Source organism: Gouania willdenowi, chromosome 19, assembly GCF_900634775.1.
Source record: "Gouania willdenowi chromosome 19, fGouWil2.1, whole genome shotgun sequence".
In the NCBI taxonomy this organism is placed as follows: Eukaryota; Metazoa; Chordata; class Actinopteri; order Blenniiformes; family Gobiesocidae; genus Gouania; species Gouania willdenowi.
Window position 1 is genome coordinate 3,392,739 of NC_041062.1, and position 6,479 is coordinate 3,399,217.

The 6,479-nt window shown below is 32.2% G+C and overlaps 1 long non-coding RNA gene across 1 annotated transcript; it reads right to left on the reverse strand.

Annotated features, from left to right (window-relative positions):
• Positions 1–2,765: 2,765 nt before the first annotated feature.
• Positions 2,766–3,543, reverse strand: LOC114481183 (uncharacterized). The gene is made up of 2 exons (XR_003676215.1): positions 3,392–3,543; positions 2,766–2,894 (listed from the first exon to the last, which is right to left on the reverse strand). It is a non-coding gene; the product is annotated as an uncharacterized LOC114481183 (long non-coding RNA).
• Positions 3,544–6,479: the final 2,936 nt, after the last annotated feature.

Below are 6,479 nucleotides of genomic sequence, written 5' to 3' on the forward strand. Positions count from 1 at the left end.
TAGTAATTAGTCAAATAGAGTTAAATTTTCTCTTTTTAAAACCAAAACACAAAAAATATATATATACATATATATATAATAATTAGTGGTGTCCCTATCAGATATCAATAGCAGATATCGGTCGATAGCGGATATCGGTCGGATATAGCCTGGAAAAAAAATTTTTTTCAATTCCTATTTTATTTATTTTATTCAATTATAGAATACTGTAGATTGTTGAGCATTAAAAGTGGTTAATAATAAATGGGTCAGTTTTTCTCAAACCTACAGTGTTGCTGAGTGTTGTTCTCTGTTTGAGTAACATCACTTGGTCAAGCCTTTTCTAACATTCCACACTACAAAATGTTTTTTTATTAAAGAAAAGAGAGAGAGAGAGAGAGAGAGAGAGAGAGAGAGAGAGAGAGAGAGAGAGAGAGAGAGAGAGAGAGAGAGAGAGAGAAAGAATGTATGATTCATGCTGATATCGAATCAATATCGGTATCGGCTGATACGCAAGGCTGCAATATCGGTAAAAAGTTTTATCGGGACATCCCTAATAATGAATTTAAATGCAGCATAAAAATAATCCCGGCTACTCTGTATTTGTAACACACTGTAATAAATATAATCCATGATCAAAAACTAATTCTAGAGGAAAAAAATGTCTCCGTGGTCGGTGACATATATATATATATATATATATATATGTATGTGTGTGTGTGTGTGTGTAAATGTATAACATATATATAATGTACAAAAATGTGATTGTCTGTACCGAGGGCTACATTATCAACATTCATATGATGTCAGCATTTATAGCAATGACCAATCTGAGCACAAATACACTAATATGTTTATTTAAGTTGTCTTGTGTATTTTTCTTTAATTTTGTACATTTTTTTAGACTCATTTTAGTGCATTTTTGTAGTCAAACTTCCTCTACTCAAAGCTTTTTTTATTTGAAAGCAATCATAGTAATTTAATTTTAACTGACTTGTATATGTATTGATAGAACTAACTCAAGATGGATTTTTGTCAGAATTTTTCATATTAATAAATAATAATGTGTTTCTGTATAAGAAAAACACAATGTACAAATTAAATATTGAAACGTCTATGGAATTTAATAGTATTTGACGTATTGATTCTGCTATGTTGCTTCACCAAAAATCCTTGAAAATATGTCAGGCTGAAAACTTCTAAAAAAGAAAACCTAATATCAAACTGTCACACAAAGACAGATAAGTAAAAAAGATACAGTGATGTAACTCAAGAACTTAGAGCTTTAAAAGTCCTGAGTAAGTAGGATATTTTAATGAATCATCGGCAAAGTGCGTTAACATCTGTAACATCTCAAATCAAAGTGTTATGTGTGGGTGGATAAACCCCCAAAGCCATGTTTATCTAAGCCTTGCTGTTTGATTTTTACACAACCAGGAGGATTAGCAGAAATAGAAAATGTGCTTATCCCACACGACTGTCTGGTTGGATGTAAAAGGGCGAAAAGACACAGATTGAAAGGTATAAAAAAATTAAAAAAGGCTCGTTATTTATACCCTGTAGAAACTATTTGATTAAACTACATAGAAGACAATAAAAAAAATCAGTTTATATTAAGACGTGCCAAAAAAAAAAAAAAAAAAAAATGGTAACATAGCTAACATATACTGTCACACTTTCAAGACTAAATACAAAAGCTCTATGTAAGAATGCCTGGTGGCTTCATTGATCCACATTTTTGGTCAATATTTCTAAGATAAAAGCAGAAAATAATGCTGAGTCTGCTTTTCCTGTCATATATTGCGTTTGTTAAATCCTTTCCACTCACATACTTGAGCCCAGACTGAAGAAGTGACATTAGACTGCTGAGTGCAGGTGCTAATGTAGGGATTAAGTGGAGATTAACAAGATCTCTTTAATTCTATTAGGAGTTACTCCAGTTTGTCAAGCCTATGGTGGAGCGGGAAGAGGCTTCAACAGTAAATATGTAAGATATTGTATAGGAAAAGAAAAAAATAATAATGATCGTTTATTGATGCATCCAACTCTAGTCTAGACTGTCCTCTATAGAAATATATATGGGTTTTTATTATAAATATTTTAAAGAAGTGCAGAATCATCAAATGTTTCCCTTGGATTATTTCATTTTGTGAAATTAGAAAATAAGACAGGGTTTTTCAAGCTTGGGGTGGCAAGAATGTAGATATGTATTATTTTATTATTCCTTTTTTAATTTAAAATGCGATGCATAATCTTAAATAACTGTATTCTTTAACTTTATTTTCTCAAATATATATCTAGTTCAAATAAAATACAGTATACAGAGAAGAAGAAAGAGAAAAGGGAAGAAAAAATACAGTAACTAATCCTGGATGCTCCGTATTTGTTATAGAAAATCATTTTTGATTTTCTAGAAATCAAAAATGGATTCTTGAAAAAAAGATTTGATGGGGTCTCCAGAAATTTGGGATATAAAAAATGGGGACATAATCCAAAAAAAAGTTGGGAACCACTAAAATAGGGGTTCTTATAAAATAATGCTGGGAGAAAAACCAAAGCACAGATTTAAAAAATTCTAAGAAATGTGTGTGTGTGTGTGTGTGTGTGTGTGTGTGTGTGTGTGTGTGTGTGTGTGTGTGTGTGTGTGTGTGTGTGTGTGTGTGTGTGTGTGTGTGTGTGTGTGTGTGTGTTGAAAGATGTCCTAAACAGTCAAACGCAGGAAAGATGAAGCAGTTCCATTTAAAGTTTTGTTTATTGTGGGGGGAAATGAAACAATATGATCAGTCAGTATGCTGTATGGACTTTTATTTTGAAGGCCATTTTGTTTTTATTATGATCCCTCGGACAGAGTTTTTATACAGGCATGGAAGGCGTCTATAAGATCCTTGCAGTGTTCGGCTCCCTTCTCTTTGACACTGAAAAAAATAAAAAATTAAAAAATAAAGCAAAAAGAAATGCATAACAATATAAAATATGTGATAATTTATTTGTATCTGCCTATTGGTAAAGATCCTAAAATCACAGAACATAATCTGTGTAGCAGACACAAGAACTTTAAAATGCATGTAACATGAACTGAAAGCCTGGGGGGTGGGGGGTCACATGGGCAATAGGTCGTACATGTGGAGAACTATTTTAAGCATTAGGTCTATTTCTGTCTCCTAAGTAAATGTCACTACTCTCTTTTCTAATGGAGGCTGTGCTTTAAATAGGTTTACCAGTGTTTAGTCTCAGTTTAAACAAAAGCAATGATCTCTTCTCAGGCAATAAGAAAATGACAAGCATTATATTCTATTTGTGACATTTGATTTATTTATTTGCACATACAGGGCTCACTTACATAACAACACATAGTAGGCCTACATACTTTTTCATTATTTGAAGACAATGCTTTTCAGAGGCTGGAGCTCACCATTTGTCTGTGTCCGCTTTGATCACCTGGCACGGTGCAGGCACGCCATCTTCGAGGTCCGGCATCTTAAAGGAGATGTGGTGCTGCTAGAGCTGTTGTCAGGATACACACACACACACACACACACGAACACACACATGAAGTGCAAGACAGGGTACAGGAGGAAAGGAGGAGGGGAGGAAGGACTGTAGCACTATGATCATCTTTGAAGAAGGAAAAAAGTCAAGAAAAGTTCATTTTTACTGCCCTCTAGCCCTGTTTTAATACCATTATTCATTCATAATAATCTCCTAATTACCTCAGAGCCTTTACTTTTTCTTTTTTTTATATTGTGCTTCTAATGAATTTGCAAATTGCTCACCATTTCCGATAATAATGGCTATCCATTCCAAAAGCATCCAAAAGATGCATCTAAATCACACTCGACAGGGAAGTGAGAAAAGGGCTTTTTGCTCAAATAAATAAATACACAACATTTTTAAAAGCTAAGTAACAACGTAAAAATGGTTTAACTTAAATTCACTTTAAATTAGAATTTATTACGATAATATTAGGAATTGTAAAGAAAGCAAAAAGCAGAATTGTAATTCCAAAGTGGACAGCCAAAGGACCAAGTTTGTGGAATCAGATTGAACAATAATAAGTAAATCATTTATGAATAATTTAACCCTAATAAATCAGGATAATAGCTATGCTATTACTAATCATAATTACATTTACTGTAAAAATCTGCATAAATCAATCCTATGCTGGACTGGAGTTTTTGCAAATTCAGAATAGATCACTGATGACATCATCACTCCACAGTGATGATGTCATCAGTTAGAAATAATGTATTAACGGTATCATTGCAGTCCAAACAAATCTGACGTCGCGCACCCTTGAACCAAGCAGCAGCCATGTTGAAACTCTCAGGTCAGTCTGATCCTGATCTACAGAGATATTTTGAGGAACACACACACACACACACACACACACACACACACACAGACAGAGAATTCTTGCTTTATAGATAAATATACACACATGCAAATCTATGTGTTTTCTATGTTTTTGTTCAATGAAGGAAAGGCCAATCCATTCAATATGTGCTTCAGTTGATTAAAAATAAAGGTATAAATAAAGTAAAGATCATACAGAGGCTGATTTCTGTCACTTTTGCTTAAATATTGCCTTTATGTTTCAACAATATGTTGTATTTGAACTTTTGAAGTAATATGAAGTCACACCACTAGAGGGCAACACATACTCACAGAGGTTCTATCAGACTATTTAGTAAATGTACAGTTATGATGATGATTTTCACACAGTCATTGGATTTTTCCAATGCACTACAAAGCTTGTGTATCAGTGAAAAGGTGTGAAAGTGGAGACGATGGCTGTAAAATGTTTGGAGTGAAATACTGTGTTAGATAATATTTGTAATCAGATGAAAATTCCCTGATTTAGTGAAAAAAAAAACCCAACAACTGTAAATTCCATTGTGCCATCTGCTGGCACGCTAACACATGTGCATGTGAAAAGTGAATAAATAACACCACGTTGTCAGAAGTTTTTGGACATCAGGCTTTGCACACAAGTTAAATTATTTATTAACACCTTAGTTTTAGTTTTTGGGTTTATTTATATAAATGTGGTCGTCTACCCTTTTGTAGCGATTATAGAATAAACACCCCAGTGTCAGGCACTGATTTAGGACGAGAAGACCTTGTTCAAAGTCAATCCATCCAGCAGGTAATTGTGTGAATGTATAGTTTGCATCCATAAAAACTTGATTGGTTCATGACTTGCACCTTAGCATCTTCTGATTCCTATGTATTTTCCTAATTTACAGCTGACTTGTTATTTTTCCTGTTAGGTTGAGACCTACAACTAAAAATTTACCTGATTACACCTGATATTTAGGGGTGATTAATCAGCCCTAATTTCTGATTTGATTAGAAACTGATTTTTCATTATTAAAGATTATCAATTTGATTTTTGACCATTGATTTTCCATTTAACATCAGTCATCTGTTGAAATATTTCACTTCTCCTTTGAGTCACAGCCACTAAAATTAAACATTATATTTAAATTAAACATAGTATGTATAGAAAGTTTTCACATGATGACATAAACATAGTCAGAATGTTTTTAGGTAGTTTTGGAGCAAGAATAATTGTTTATTACTGTGCTATTAAGGTTATGTTACAGCTACAGTATGAAATTGTTAGGAATTGACCTAATTTGGAGCAATTTTAGTGGCTGTGAAGAAAGGAAGTCATCCAGTGCCAACACAAATGTTCAAATAGAATAAATAAGCAATACAAATAAGTTACATTTTAAGGTGGACTACAATTGGAAAATATTAAATAATAGAACTTTAGAAATGTAAGTAAAGATTTAAAATCATCAATAATAAAATAGCAAATAAATGGAATTATTTAAATAATGGCATATTGTTTATACTGTATTTAGCAGTTTCGGGTGCTTTTGGACAAACAGTGGAATAAATGTGTCAATAAATGGGTAAACAAAGCACTTCAAAATTGGAAAAAAAATCAAAATGAGGAAAGAGACACTAAAAATAATTTATTATAATGGCTAAATCATTAAAAAGCCAACGGTATAAGGGTCATTGGGCTCCTGAGAGTAAAAATTGTAATCATAAATCAGTGTAACAGCAGTCTGAATGCTTTTTTAATGATTTATTATTTTATTTTATTTTCAAATAAACGCCATAAAAACATTTAAATTTAACATGAAAGCAGGGTAATGTGCAAGTGTCATTATGAGGGTATCAATACATTCCATCAACACTGATAAAGAAGAAGAAAAAAAAAAAAAAATACAAAAATGTAAATGAATAACAATCATAAAAATGTATGATAATCATAAATATATTAAGAATTAAGAATTTGCACAGAATAATTCCAACAATACAAATCAATTCAGACTCACAAGATATTTACTTGAGCTGGAAACTTAATTCATGGCAGGTATAATAAATAAGGCGACCATTTACTATTGTAATCAATGATTCTATTATATTTAATGTTATATTTTATGAACTTGTCTTTGATCTGATGATTGTCTCTTATCAAATAC